A 16,051-nucleotide genomic window follows, 5' to 3' on the forward strand; every position below is an offset into this window, starting at 1 on the left:
AAATTTCAGGGGGATATGTAGAATTTAAAATCATTTGAGAATGTGCTTTCAGTAATGGTGTTGATTAAGTGATTTTTGCCATCATTTACTATTGCTAGCCACTCATTCACTTATTAGGAACTCTGCTAAGTCTTAGGTGGTCTCTGTCTAATTTAATTCCTAGCAATAGATCTGTAGGGCTGAATATGGTTAGCTCCATTTTGTAGATGAGAAAACTGGGGACCAGAGAAGGATCAGGTTCAGGTTCCAATTTTAGAACATAACACTGGTTTTCTGGCTTCATACATTTACCATTAACTGAGGTTATGTATGTGTGCATGTGTGTGCACCTATGAATGTATTTTTGTTTGTTTGCTTTTTTATTGACTCCCTACAGGTAAATTCTGTGAGATCCAGTAACCTTGTCAGTCTTTCTCATGGCTATTTCCCCCAAACCTAGAATCGTTCCTGGCAGAGATGGGTTCTCAGAAAATATTTATTGACTTAATAACTGACACCTCGGGACACCTGGGTGGCTCAGTGGGTTAAGCCTCTGCTTTCAGCTCAGGTCATGATCTCAGGGTCCTGGGATTGAGCCCCACATTGGGCTCTCTGCTCAGCGGGGAACCCGCTTCCCTCACCCCGCCTCTGCCTGCCTCTTTGCCTATTTGTGATCTCTCTCTCTCTCTCTGTCAAATAAATAAATAAATAAATAATCCCAAACTGCCACCTCTCCTGTCCTTCTTCCCCATCTTTCAGCTGTGGATGCTTGTAAGGAATCAGGAATCCCTAGCCCAGCGTCTGTTACAAGGAATCAGGATTTCCTAGCCCGGCATCTGTAAGATGTCTCTCCTTGCTCCCTGTGAGGAGGAAAGGGAGTTTTGGTGATCCTTCTGTTGGGTATTAGGAAGAGAGGGGAGATGAAAGCAGGCTGAAAAGAGCCTGGATGAAGAATGACAGCTCCGGAGCATTCCCTGTGTATTAGTTAATTACATGCAAATTACACATCGAATACTCATTATGTTTATCTCTTAAGGTTAGAGAATTAGCGATAAAACACTTACTGTGTTTAAATGAGGCATAGTTTATGGGACAGAACGTTCATGTTCCTTTCTTCAGAAAAAGGTTTTTTTTCTTTTCAACTTTTTATCCCCAAATAATTTTAGACTTACAGTTCCTGTATGTACTTCATCCAACTTCCCCTAATGTTAACATCTTACATAACCATGGTACAGCTCCTGAACCAAGAAATTAACACAGTCCAAGACTATTAGCTAGATTCTAGTTCTACCTTGACTGTTCTTCCTCTGTTCCAGCAGCCAGTACAGGACTCCACATTGCATTTAGTTGCTGTGTCTCCTTAACCTCTGTGGTCTTGACAGCTCCTTGGTCTCAGAAGAGTGCCAGTAGGTTAGCTTGTGAAATGGCACACAGCTCGGTTTTCTCTGATGTTTTATCATGACTGAACTGGAAATGCAGTTTTGGTGAGAACACCACGTATTGTTTTCTTCATTTCGCATCATGCCAGGGTTCATGGTGTCAATTTGTCTCCTTAATGGTGATATTGACCTTGACCACGGGTTAACCTGGTGTCTGTGGTTGATAAATATCTGAGGGAAATATTTTTTGGGAAAAGTTTTTGATTTCAGTTTGTAACCCTAGTTTTTCCCCATAGGAACCCATTTCAGATATTTTGGTAAAAATTATTGTGAATATAAGATTCATTTGAAGCATTCCACTTACCCAACTTAGTGGCAAAGGATTTATCATACTTAAAACAGAGGACATTTATGTTTTGGAAGGCTGATGATGCTTGTACAGGACTGTGGACTTTACAGACTTTTTCAGTAAAACATTTATCAACTCAATGCATGCTGATGTTTTCTATTCTCTACTGTTTTCATTAAGGAAAAAAACATAGTTGTTACCCACTAAATTGATTTGATGATCTGCAATTTGAAAAACACTAGTGTAGTGAATTTATTGTTCAGAAGTTGATAACGTCTTTTTTTTTTTTTTTTTTTAAACATGAGAGAACATTGAAGTTAGGTTGTTGTTAGATTGAAGGTCAATTCTATTTCCTCTAGGAAGCTGGGGAGCTCTTGATCCCAAAAGGATAAATCAAGTTTAGAAGGAGAATTTTCACTATTAAGAGTCTAGGATTCTGAACCCACCATGGGATGTCCACTCTGAAGAGCTTGCTTTCTTGAGCCCTCATGGCCTCATGGTCTCTCACCAGGTTACACCTGCTGATTTTTGTTTTCAGGGTTTTATTAACAAAATCTAAACCATCACAGTGATTCTGCTTAGAAAATGTGGTTGGGGCAAAGGTAAGTCACTGTATGAGCTCCCTCTTAGTGGGACTTAAAGTTCCCCAAGGAGGTTTCAAGAAAAAATCATTCAAGGTGGTGAAGACTAGCTCAAAAGGGAGAAAAATTGCAGCGACCAAGCTTTTAAAAATAGATTTTGGTCTGTTTTCTTCCTTTTCCTCAGGTTAGTGTTTCCCTGTGAGCTATCTCTACTTGATCAGATTGAAAGACAATTGTGAGAAAAATGCCACTAGTCCTGGGGCTGGACTAGTTATGGTTATCCAAATAAGGTGTTTTTCTTTTCTTCTTCTTATTTGTTTTGATGGGGGGTGGGGTGGGGTTGTCTAACCTGCTAAGCATCCTGGAAGCCAGAACTCTGTCCTTTCTAAAACACTGAACTGGGGGTGCCTGGGTGGCTCAGTGGCTTAAGTCTCTGCCTTTGGCTGAGGTCATGATCCTCAGGGTCCTGATGAGATCGAGGCCCACATCGGGCTCTCTGCTCAGCAGGTAACCTGTTTCCCCTCTCTCTCTGCTTTCCTCTCTGCCTACTTGTGATCTCTCTCTCTGTCAAATAAATAAATAAAATCTTAAAAAAAACAATGAAGCACTGAACTGGGGGTGTCTGGGTAGCTCAGTCGGTTAAGCATCTGATTCTTGATTTTGGCTTAGGTTCAGATCTCAGGGTCTTGAAATCAAGCCCTTAACTCTGTTCAGCACAGAGTTTGCCCTAGATTTTCGCTCTCCCTCTGCCCCTCCCCACCTCAAATAAGTAAATAAATTCTTTAAAAAAAAAAGTGCTGTACTGGTTTCTTACATGAACAGGATTGAGCACCAATGGAGTACTCCCCCAACCCCTGCCCTCACCCAGCTGCAGGTGATGTGGTCCTTCTTTTCTTCTATTTTAATATTGAAATTTTTTCCTTTTGGAATATTTACAGAAAGTTGCAGGGTAGCACAGACATAGCTTTCACCCAACTTCCCTAAATGTTATAACCTTAGAAAACTGTAATAAAACTAAAACCCAACAAAGTTAACATTGACACATTACTATTCACTAATCTGATTTATTCAGATTCCCCAAATTGCCCCACTAGTGTCTTTTTTCAGGTCTGAATTGCAGGCCAGGATTCACAGTGCATTTAGTTGTCTTGTGAAACATCTTAATTAAACTTGTTTTGTTCTCAGGGTCCACGTTGCCTAAGCTGGTATGATACTAAGGGTAAGCATAGGTAACATTTCCCCTGATATAGCTCTGTCCGTTTGAAAGGTTGAGGAATTACGTCTCCTGGCATCTTTTGTTGGAATATAGACAGTTTGAGCTGTTAACACCTTGGTTGTATTAATTATTCCACATGTCAAACTGAAAAGGACGTGTGGGGACCTTTCATCCTGGATGGGGTGGAAGGGTCTGGAATTCAGAGTGAGTTAGGGGAAGGCAGGTCTCAGTGGTGTGTCAAGGGGTCAGTTTTAGGCATAGTTAGCTAAATCTGTAGTACAGGGGCCACAGACCCAATGCCCACAAGGACCAAACAGGCCTGCCACAATCCACATTACAAACTCTGAGCACAGACGACGGGATAAGCAGCCGCAGATTCTCAGCTTCAGAGTTGGGGAGGTAATCCTGAGTGGAGGCATACTTGCTGGTTCCCCCCTTTTAATGGCTTCACACTAAAGTCACCAAGACATTTATCTTTTGCTCATGAAAGCGGATCACCAAGTGTAGCTCCCAGTCAGCAGGTGATTTTCTATTTCCTGGAGCCTCATTGTCCTGTCTCTCCAGCTAGCCGAAGGGAGGTGGAGGATGGGGCAGTGTACCCATCTCTTGTCCTCTTTGGTGTGGAAGAGAGACATCACTGGTGCCCACCGTCCATTGGCCACATGGCCACACCTGGGTACTAGGAAGGCTGGGAACTGTAGTGACTATTTGACTTTATAGGCTGGGGACTTAGTGACTGGTTGGGATACCACTTTCCAGTGATATTTCTGTACTATAAAGGAAACGTGTTTATTTCTATTGCACCCTGTGTCTCGAGAGAGGACTCTGTTCTAGCCAGTGATACCATTGAGGACCTTTGCACTAGCCTTTCCATCTGGTGCGAGTGTGGTGCAGATGTCCACGTGTCCTGTTTCCTCCTTCCTTTAGGCGGATGTCACCTCCTCAGTGATCCCAGTGAAAATAGCACCTCCCACCCCTGGTGTTCCCTATCCCTCTTCTTGATTTTTTTTTTTTTTTCTCTTTTATCACACTTCTCAGAACCTGGCCTGTTACATATTTTCCTTATTTATCTGTATTTTGTCTGAATCCCTCTAATGAGGATAGGGGCCATTTCTGTCTAGTTCTTGGCTTTCTTTCTCATGCCTGACATGTAGCAAGTGTTCAACTGTTGAATAAAACGAGAACCTGGACTGATCAAATGTTAGCAAGGATTATAGCTAAAACAAACAAGCAAACAGCTCACTGTGCAGGCCAACCGGACCATGTCTGTGGATGTGATGCTGGCTGCCAGCCTGGGCCTTGGGTGGAGAGCAGGTGCCGGGGCTGGGGCCAAAAGACATGGGTTTGTTTTCTAGGTTCACCACTTGCTCATCATGTGACCTTGGGTGTGTCATTTTTCTTCTCTGGGTCTCAGATCCTCCTTTTAAACACGAGAGTAATTGTCCTCCCTCTGCCCCCTACCCCATGTTACTGTGATGATTAGATGAGGTAGATGGTACCTAAAAACACCCAATATGCCATGGGTGCTCAGTTAATTCTTGGGCTTATTGGGTATCTAACTGTGTGGGAGCCTGTGCTGGGTATCAGAGGAATGTATGCTGAGTGGGGGCAGTCCCGGCCCATTTCCAGGGACTGGGAAGGCTTGATCTGGACCTTGTAAGATGGAAAGAGTCATAGCAGAAGGAAAATCTTTCAGTCATTAAGTATTTATTGAGCACTGTGTGTATAGGGTACTGTCCAAAGATTGGAGATAATTTGTCGAATAGTATGGGTAAAGTGGTTGCCCTCGGAGAGCTTATATTCTAGTATACTGCTGTCTAATAGAAAGGCAGTGTCAGCCACCTATGTACTTGAAGATTTTCTGGTAGCCACATTACAGAAAGAAAAAGAAATAGGTGAGGGGCACCTGGGTGGCTCAGTCCGTTAAGTGTCTACTTTCAGCTCAGGTCATGATCTCCCAGTCCTGGGATCCAGCCCCACATCGGGCCTCCTGCTTGGCTTAGAGTCTGCTTCTCCCACTGCCACTCTCCCCGCTCATGTGCTTTCTTTCTCTCTCTGTCTCTCAAATAAATAAATAAAAATCTTTAAAGAAAAATAGGTGAAGTTAATAAGTTTAACCATCTATTTAACCCATTATATTCAGAATGCCATTGCAATGGGAAATCAATAGAATAAGTATAAATGAGGTATTTTAACTTTTCTGTAGCAAGTCTTTGAAGTCTAGTGTGTTTTTTTATATAGCGCAACTCAATTTGGACCAATCGAATTTTAAGTGCTCACTAGCCACATGTGGCTGGTCACTTTTATATTGGACAGCACAGGTCTAGGGAAGAAACAACGATCGTATGTAATAGCAGGTAGCTGAAAGTTCTATAAAGAAAAAAAAAAAAAGCAAAGGAGTAGGTAACCATAGACACCAGTGGTCACAGAAGGACTTTTCGTATAGATAAAAGAAGGTGATGAACTATGGGAATATCTAGGAAGAATGCTCTAGGTAGAAGGGATAGCAAGTACAAAAGCCTTGTGGCAAGTGCATGCTTGGAATATGCACTGGATATAGAAGGCCAGTGGGACCTCCTGTGCAGTGAGATGGGGGAGTGTGGTGCATCATGTAGAGCTCAGTAAGCCATGGTAAGGTCTTAGACTTATTCTAAGTGTGGTCAGGGCCACTGGAAGAGTGAGAGAATAGACTGACCTGATTTGACTTTAGTTGTCCAAAGGCCAGTGGTGGTGAAGGGATTATAAGGGGGCAAGAACAGAAGTGGGATGATCTGAGCAAGAGGTGTAAGGTGTACATGATTCATTCACCCTGCAGACATTCACTGGCCTCCTATGAAGGGCCAAGCATTGTGCTTAGGCACTGGGTACACCAGTGGGCATGATCTGTGTCTTCAGGAAGCTCAGGCTAGCAAATGAGTGACCGGCTGGTTTGTGGTGGCAAGGTTGAGTCGAGGGGTGTATGGAGAAGGCCGGGAGCCCTTCTGTTGAGAAGGTAGGCGTGGTGCTGTCTGGCTGTGCTATTTCTTTGATTGGCTCATCACCAGACTAGAGTGTCAGGCTAAAGGAGCTTTGGCTTAGGGGACCTAGAAGACCTTCCTAGTACTGAGGTCAATGCCTTTGTTCTGTGGAACGTGGACAGCCACTGCAGGTGAGTCAGGGAGATGGGGGTTGATGCTCAGCATGTTCTGTGGGCAGTGGATCCGTGAGGAAGGCAGGAGGAGAGTGAGGAGGGAAGGGAGGAAACCCTGCAAAGGCAGGCTCTTTCCTTTCCCCCAAGGGTAGCTGCTTTCCAGGAGGAGTGATAACTTAGTCTGCACTATCTACTAACAAGTAGTTTTCAGATTTTCTGCTCTTTCTGATGACCAGTAAATGAATTAAAGAATCAGCGGAAGGAATTCATTCCTCCTTTCCTGGAACATAAGTGCTTATGGAACTGATTTGATTGTAATTTCATCTTGGCTGGAATTCCTCTCTCCTTCGATTTTTGAAGAGTCGGAGGCTTTTGTGGTGGTTTCTGCTTTTGCTGTCTTTTGCCTTTTTCCTTTTCTTCTGCTCTGCCTTTTGAGAGGCAGCTACCACGAATCAGTCCTAGGTACATCTGATTTATTTTCTGTACTGTATTCCTTAGCCTTTCCAGCAGGTTTGTAGTTCTCCATGTGCCATTTCTAATTCATTTATTCGTTCCTTCATTCAGCAGACATCCAGTGCTTTCTGCATACGAGAAACTGCTTTCTTTGTATGTCAGCTTTTCCTTGGAGGGACACCTTTGGATGGTTCCTTGATTAAATTAGTGAGGCAGAGATTGCCCTGTCCATAAACGCACACTTGCCCACAGTCCTCAGTACAGGGGAGGGCAGGTAAATTGGGTGGTCCTCAGGCTGCTTCCTGCCTTTGCTCCTAAGTACCTGCTTGGTTTTCTAAAGGATGCCTCAGTCTCCTGAGCTCTTCTTTCCTCATTTGTTATGGTGGGGATAGTAATACCTTATTCATAAGGTTATTTTGACAGCTGCAGAGTGCTTGTACCCTGCTGTAGAGCAGGCACCATCAGTCCTAACATAATTTTCTCTTGCACCTCTTGGGATTTCACACTGATATCGTTGATGAAGTCCCAGAACCTAAGTCAGGTTCGGTGGGGTGAGGAGGTTCGGAGCCGACGACTAAAGAAAGAATTCTTAAGACGTCGTTGGTGCAAAATGGTGGTTTATTAAAGCACGGGGACAGGACCCGTGGGCAGGAAGAGCTGCTGCTGCCCCGGGTTGTGAGGGGTGGTTGGTTATATACACAGGAGTTGGGTAGGTGAGGACAAAGGGGTGTTCAGAAGGGCTATTGGGGCAAAGAATACTATCAGGATATTGAAGGCTTAGTTGCTATCAAGTAAAGACGATTGGAAGTCTGGTGGAATGTTACATTCCTGCTATCAAGCATCCTTGTTAATGAGATTTAGGTTTAGAAGAAATTTAACTTTATTTACTTTTCCTTCTACCTCCACCTCCTTCGGTTTTTTATGGAGGGGAGGGTGACATTAAGCTTGAGAAACTGAGTTCTGTGTCTTTGGAAATTGGGCTATTGATAAGGTAACTTCTTTGTTGTAATCTCAAGGACATTTGCAAACCAAGGGAGACTCCTGTCTTGTAGGACTGTGATCTCAGCAAGTTAACTATTTATCATTTTATGGCAGTCAGGGGTGCCTGAGGAATGCTACACCTATGGAGGGGAGCGGATGAAGGGGGGGTGCAAGGCGCCAGCTCTTGCTTTGTCCTCAGCCAGCCTCCTGCTCCCTCATCATCGTGATGGTGATGCACAATGTTACATAGCTCAGTAATGAATGGACAAAGTCCACTAGTCACCAAGCATTCCGTTCTGCTGTGTAGATAATAAAGTACAGTAGGTATTCAGAGAAAGGAAGGTCAGTATGAGCTCAAGTCTGCAGGTAAGGCATTATGGCTGGAATTGAACTTGGAGGTCTGACTAGGCTTAGCTTTGTGAAGAACAGATGTTTTCATGGTGATCTTGACATTTATCTACCTACTGAGCTATTATTGAGCCCTTTCCTTTGGTCAGAGGTGATTGAGGGTGTGATTCCTACTCTCTAGTAGCTCTTGATGTAGGGTGGGCCACAGAAACAAAGGGAGCCTCCCAAGTTCTCCAGATGATGATGATGTATTCAATGCATGATGAATGAGGGTGGGAGTGGGGCTCCTTCTGAGGGCTGGGAAGAATACCCCAGAGGAGGCTACCATGACTGAGGGTATGTGCCAGGTCTTGTGCTGGACCAGGAGTTCTCTAATTCCTACAATCTTCAGAACTTTTGAGGACCCCCCAAAATTTGTGGGTTACATCAGTCTGTTGTTTACCACATTACGAATTAAAACAGAAAATTATAAAACACAGGAATATGTACGTAAGCATACATTGCCTTAGCCATCGGAATGATTCATCACATGTCTTCTAGCTTCTGGAAGACTCTACCGTGTACTTGTGAGAGAATGAGAGTGAAGAAGGCAGATAACTTTCTGGTGTAATGATGAATATACTTGTCCTTTCCGAGCCCCCATCATCATTACAGGCTGCTGGTTTGCATGGTGGGGATGTGCTGGCGCATAATCCAGGCACAGTCTGTGCCTTTGTTGGACCAGCTCCTGTGGTGCTGTGTACGGAAGCTTGCGGTTAGGGGCAGAATCTAATTCTGACTCGGGGCATCAGGGAAGGTCTTGGGGGGAGAACCATCTCAGCTAGATTGGAAGTGGGCATTAGCCAGGAACAACAAGTGTAGCAGGTGGAGGGAACAGCGTGTGGGAGGCCCAGAGGCCTCATTTGCAGAGCTGAAGGAACTTCTGATGGCTGTGTGTTAATAATGCATTTGCTACAACAATACCGACAGTTTGCTTTCTCTGCAGCTTCAGCTCGATGTGATTTTATCCACTCGTTTGTTGTCAGAGGCACACACGGCTGTTCTCAATCCCCTTCCCCATGTGACTTGTGGGAAGTTAAGGGCCTTGTTTCTTTGCACTTGTGTTCAAGAGCTTCCTGTTTCAAGTGCTGAACTGGGTTTGTGAAGCTTTGAAAATGCAAATGGAGCAGAGCCCTGAAGCATGAGGGGGCTCAGTGTGTCAGAGAATGGAGCCTGACTTAGAAAGCGTAATTAATCATGAAAGGATGGAAAGGTGCTACTTGAGAGTTGAAGACTTGAGTGAAACAGAAGTACAACCGCACGTTTGATGTCATCGTGTGATTGTAGACTGAGGCCTCGGCTAGGGCTCAGCTGGTGCCGGTACCCTGCATGCTAGCTCTAGCCCCCTTCTCCCTCCTCTGAAATGAGGTCCAAGTCAGAGGTGCAGGTATTACACCAGGTGCCACTGGAGCCTGCCTTCACCCTCATATAGCAGTTGGAGGAGGGGCCTGCTTTATTGTGCATAGACTGTTGGGTCAGCTGAGCCCCAGAAATGAGGCCAGACCTGTTTTGCTCTCTCCCTCTGTGTTATTTCAAAGAGCATCATGATATCAGAGGCCTTTCTTACCTCAGGCCCTTCTGGCTTGATGACAAGGTTATTTCTTTTATTTCTGCATAAATCGTGGTAGTGTATTCAGTTTCAAGGAGTCTGGGGTGCATTCTCGAGTGTTAAGAATCTGATAACAGTGCCCCAGCAGTGCAGCTCTGGAGACCAGTGGCTTTACTGTTCAAAGTTGCCTACCGTGAAGGTCTCGGGAGGTGGAAATCCTGGCAAGGAGTTGGAAGGATTGAAAATTAAGGTTTATGCCTTAAAGACAGAAGGAAATGAGACAGAAAGCCCCTCACTGGTGGTTTCTTTAAGAAAGCCTAAGGAAGAAATTAGAAAACCTTATTTGCTCCTGGCTGGCTTAAATCACGTTTTTTTTTTTTTTTGGTGAAAAGTCAGCTTGATTGGTTTCATCACATCAGCCAGTATTGTCACTGCTCTTGTCCCTAGAGGCACCTTGGGTGGGCAAAGATAAGAATCCAACAAAAAGCACCTGAAGTTTGAGAAGCCACAATATGATTCTTTAGATTTGCTGCCAATTAGTCATCTTAAAAAGTTTTTCTTTTTTTTCTTCCCTGTTTGAGGCTTAACCCCATCTCTGAAGTCTCTCAGTTTCCTGTGGGGGTCTCAGTTCCCATGTCTGGGGAGCTTGGGGAGAGCTGCTGAGCTGTGTGGACTGCGGGGGGAGGCCCGCATCAACTCCCCTTCTGCTGTCCTGTGGAGTGTAGTCACAGGAGTGCTGTGTCCTCTCATATTGCAGGACAATTCAGAAATTCAGAAACTCAGAGTTGCACAGACTGATTTTTAAAGTATTGACAACTAATTAAACTATTCTAGAACACAGGGTGTACCAGTACTAGCCTTGGGTTGCTGCTGAAAAGCATCGGGTTTAGAATGAATTTTTAAAATTCCTCTCCTACATCAAAATAACAAGCTCCTGCACAGCGAATGAAACAATCAACAGAACTAAAAGACAGCTTACCGGATAGGAAGAGATATTTATAAATGAAATTTCTGATAAAGGGTCAATATCCAATTTATATAACTCAACACCAAAAATACAAATAATCCAATTAAAAAATGGGCTAAAGGCATGGACAGACATTTCTCCAAGGAAGGCATACAGATGGCCAACAGACACAGGAAAAGATGTTCAACATTACTTACCATCAGGGAAAGGCAAACCAAAACCACAAGGAGATACCACATGATACCTGCCAAAATGGCTAATATCAAAAAGACAGGAAATAACAATTGTTGACAAACATGTGAAGAAAAAGGAACACTTGTGCACTGTTGGTGGGAATGCAAATTGGTGCAGCCACACTGTGGACGACAGTATGGGGGTTCCTCAAAAAATTAAAAATAGAATTACCATATGGTCCAGTAATCCCACTACTGGGTCTTTACTCGAAGAAAATGAAGACATTATTCAGAAAGTTACATGGACCCCTCTGTTAATATCAGCATTATTTATGCTGGCCAACATATGAAAGCAGCCACAGTGTCCATAGCAAGACAGATGAACAAAGATGTGGTTATATATATACACAATGGAGTATTCCTGAGCCATAAAAAGAATGAAATCTTACCATTTGCAACAATGTGGATGGTTCTAGAGAATAAGGCTAAGTGGAATCCATCAGAGAAAGACATACCATATGATTTCACTTGTGTAGAATTTAAGAAACAAAACAAATGAACAAAGAAAAGAGACAAAACAAAAACCAGACTCTTAACTATAGAGAATAAACAGATGTTTGCCAGAGGGGAGGTGGGTGAGGGGATATGAAATAGGTGATGGTGATTAAGAGTACACATATCATCATGAGCACTGAGTAAAATATAGAATTGTTGAATCACTGTATTGTACACCTGAAACTATTCTAGCACATATGTCAGTTACACTGGAATTAAAAAAAAAAAAAAACTTTCTCCTTTATTTGCTTTATTTAAAACTCTTCGCTTCAGAACATTCCTGCATTACAGGTGTTTCCAGTATTTGGGGGAGCTGTTGTCTTTGAGTGCTCTTGGCTTGGCCCACTGTTGCGTCATAAGCATCCTTGAGTTTCACTAAATGCCGAGAGATGCTAGTCCTTCCTGTATTGCCGCAAAGACCAAGAAGGAGATGTCTTGGGTGGAGAGGAGGCTCCTCAAAGATGCAGCCCCAAAGTGGTTTCTGCAAACAGTGCTGGTAATGCTAAGGACAGCAACTGCTTCTGCGTAAGCGTGTTGTTCACTGTGTGCTTTGACTCTCTGGCTTGGTGGTCATCCACGAATTGGTCAGTTAGAGATGTAGAATGTGAACCTGGCTCTTTGGACTGCAGAACTCTGGGCTACATTGCTCTGATTGTGTGCACTCTGCATGTCTCGGCTCAAAGGTGTTTTCTTCTTTGCTGAGTGTTTTGGTAGCCTGTTTGGTCTTTCTCTCTGTCACCTGGTCTCCTGCAGGTCCATGGTCATGGTTTGTGTTCTCCTTTGGGCTTTGCTAGTGACGGCTGATTGTTGGGGAGGCCCTGGTTGCCCTTCTGAGACATTTAATGGCAGAAGTGAGAAACCAGGAGTTTAGGATACTGGCCTCACCTCTCCACTGATGGCTTCCCACCCCAGAGAGTGGATTTAACTGGGATGGGGTTCAGCCGGGCAGCAGGAATTTTACAGCCCCTGGGAGACTCATGTGTGCAGCAAAGCTGGGCAGCTCCTAGGTTGGGAGTCCTAGCTGGCAGTGTGGTTACTAGTGACGCCCCAGCAGCCAGACGCCCAGGATGATGTCGGTGTGCTCGCTTTCCATTGATGCCTGACATTTTCTAGGTAATGGCAAAATGAAAATCTGCTTGGAGTGTGGCTCCTTCCTCTATATTGTTTCTTTGCTCCTGTGCGTTGCATCACAACTCAGAAGCTGCAGATGTGGCATAGCATCTTCCGTGTCTGACCAGCATGAAAAAGAGTGAGAGCCAGGGCAGGCAGGGAGCAGCTCTTCATCAAGCCCGCCGGTGTTTAGGCACTGGGAAAGGCAGTGTGACTCGGCTGGGTGTTCCAAGAATATCCTGGAAAAGAGCTGTCTGGTGACCCACCTGACCCGCTTGTCTCCCAGTATACAAAATGTGGCTGCTGCTTTAGGCAGTGATTGGACTTCCTTTTTGGATGACTTCATTTTATTTACCATGTCAACCAATATCAGATCTCTCCTTGGTCTGGCCTCCCATGCCTGGGGTGGGGTGGGCCACTCAACCAACCCCAAATGGCCTTGCTTTTAAGAGGCTGTTTGCTCCCACCCATGTGGGGCGATCGTGGGCCGTTGAAGGGCAAGAGCTATGATCATACATCTCTATCCCCGAGAGCCTCGTACAGGGGAGACCCATGTGTGTGTGCACTGAGCTACTCTTGCCCCTAGCCACTGTTGCTCTCTTTAACACGCAAGTGAGCATTGCAAGCTTGCCCATGGGGAGGGAGGGGTGGGACTGCTGGGCAGGAAGGACAGTGTGCATTTCCTGCCTTCTGATTGAACATTCTGTATATAGGTAGAATAAGTAGACATCTTTCACAAGTATTTAAAAATAAGTGAAAGAATTTTGGTGTTTCTGATTTTTTTTTTTTAAATGAACTGTGGCCTCTGGATTATGTTGATGAAGATAAAGCATTTCGTAAGTAAAACCTTCGAAGATCAACTCTGGTGGTTCTTCATCTTTTAGAGATATGGCTAGAAAATTTGGCAAAATGTGTTTTCCAGATTCCCTCCATTTCCATTCATTGTGGGGAAGCCCTGGAAAGGTTGTTAACAGATCTGCCCACCGGAATCTTAGCTCCTGGGTTCTGTTCACCGGTGTGTGTCAGTGCCTCAGACAGCACAGGCTTGGTAAGCGCTTGCTGACTCCTGGATGGATCTTGGGTTTGTGATGGAGGTGAACTCACTGATTGTTGGCTCTGTGCCTAGCCTTGTGTTGCCTGCTTTCTTCTAGTACATTTTTTGGCAAATAAATGATATATCAGGCTAGCTCAGCCCCCACAGCTTTGCACAATCAGTACTTTTTTTTTTTTTAAAGATTTTTATTTATTTATTTATTTGATAGAGATCACAAGTAGGCAGAGAGGCAGGCAGAGAGAGAGGGGGAAGCAGACTCCCCGCTGAGCAGAGACCCCGATGTGGGGCTCGATCCCAGGACCCTGAGATCATGACCTGAGCTGAAGGCAGAAGCTTAAACCACTGAGCCACCCAGGTGTCCCCACAATCAGTACTTTTAAGCCACTGTGTGTGATAGGTGAGGGAACTAAGGCTTGGCAAAGTTAAATCAGGTGCCAGAGTCACTAAAGATTTCAACCTGGGTCCCCAAAGGCCAGTGCTTTCCCACACAATTATGAAACCACTTTCTTGGCAACATCAGAAGCTGGCCTTGCATCTTATTCTCTGATTCGAAGTGAAGTCTTTTGAAGAAAAAAGCCTTGCAATTTAGTATTTTGAAGGATACCTTTTTTCTGATCTGGTATATTTAGCTGGCAATGTTGTAAAAGGAATCAATCTTCTTTTTACAAGCTATTGTATTTTTTTTTTTTTTTTTATTTCAAAAGCTGTCACTGAGAACATTTTTCTAAAATGGAGATAAATCTGGAAGGAGGGTTGTAGTGATGATGTGGGGAAAGAGCAGAGAAAACTCATTTCTTTGTGTTCCATGGTGCTGCCACATGAAAGGAAGCTACCTTTGAACATTAAATAGTTGGCTTAACATCTGAATGCAGGAAATCAAGAGGAAGTATTAGTAAAGGTCTCCATGTTTACGCTTAACGCCATTCCATTAAACTGCCACTCTTCTTTTATGAACGTATTGCTTCTGTGTTTTGGAGAAGCGTATTGAAGACGTTTGGACATATGCACATCCTTATTTTTCTTCTCTCCTATGACTCAGAAGAGACCCAAGTTCCTTCTTCCTTGGTCCTGGAGTCAGAGCACAGCTGTGGGTCTTTGGGAAGAGCTGAGCTTCGTTTCTGCCTTTGGAGTTAACAGCTGCCAGGTTAATGGATATGTGTAGGGAAAACACATTTGCACTTAAAAATATATAATAGGCTTTGAAGCATTAGCTTCCTTTTAGTGCTTGAAATTGAAGAGTAGTATCTTGTTTTCAATTCAGCTGTTTCATTCATTCTTCCATTGCTTATTTTTTCATTCATCCAGGGGCTTTCTGTATGTGAGGGTAGTGCTAGGTATTGTGGGATATGTGGTAAGTAAGGCAGTATCTCTGTCCTCAGGAAGCGACTGGATTGGTAGAGAAGACAAACAGGTAGGCACCCAACAATAAACAGGTAGAGGTAGAAACTGATGTGGTGTGTTGTGGAACATCACACAGAAGATGTGTGTTAGGTAGTATCTCATAGATGTGGTGTGGTATGGAATCTCAGATAGAAGATACTGGCTATGAGGAATTTGGGAACGCTTCCTGGAGGAGGAAACATGATTTTTAAAAGCTTTGAAGGAAAAGTGAGATGGAGGAGAAAAGTACATTCCAGACCGAGGAAACAGCATATGAAGGTTGTTGTTAGTCCTGGAAGAAGGAACAGTTTGGAATGGGATGGGGTTTGGATGGTGCAGATGTGTGGGTGATGAGGCTGGATGGGATTCTTATGCCCCCGATGAAGCGTCTCATGGGGTAGATACCTTCCACCCTGTTTAGAGAGTTCTCTTGGTGTGGATGGCTCACATGTGCTGACTGGCCTGTCATGTTCCCATGGGAGCCCAAGCCTACCTAACTCCACTTTCAAGGAGAGGTAGCTGAAATCAAGTTTGGGGTTCTAGCTTTGCACACAGCCCGCGGCCATTCACTGTGGCTCGGGAGTGTTGACTCCTTACTTAATTCTTTAACTTTCCACAGTGCTGACTCTAGTCACAACTTTGAGCAAGTCCCTTAACCTCCTGGGGCCTCACCTTCTCTCCTTGTGAGTCAAAGTCGTGCACAAGGTCTCCTGCTCTCTCCTGAGTCCATCCTCTTGTCAAGTGTTCCATTTCTCTGAGCCAAGAGCCTCAGCTTGACTTTCAAGCCCTTTACCATTTTGGCCCCCAG

General features: G+C 44.2%; 1 protein-coding gene across 4 annotated transcripts in view; it reads left to right on the forward strand.

Annotated features, from left to right (window-relative positions):
- Window positions 1-16,051, forward strand: part of KIF16B (kinesin family member 16B) — a 284,713-nt gene that overhangs the window by 8,984 nt on the left and 259,678 nt on the right. The gene's annotated exons all lie outside the window — the stretch shown is intronic.

This window comes from Mustela nigripes, chromosome 7 (genome assembly GCF_022355385.1).
Source record: "Mustela nigripes isolate SB6536 chromosome 7, MUSNIG.SB6536, whole genome shotgun sequence".
Classification (NCBI taxonomy): Eukaryota; Metazoa; Chordata; class Mammalia; order Carnivora; family Mustelidae; genus Mustela; species Mustela nigripes.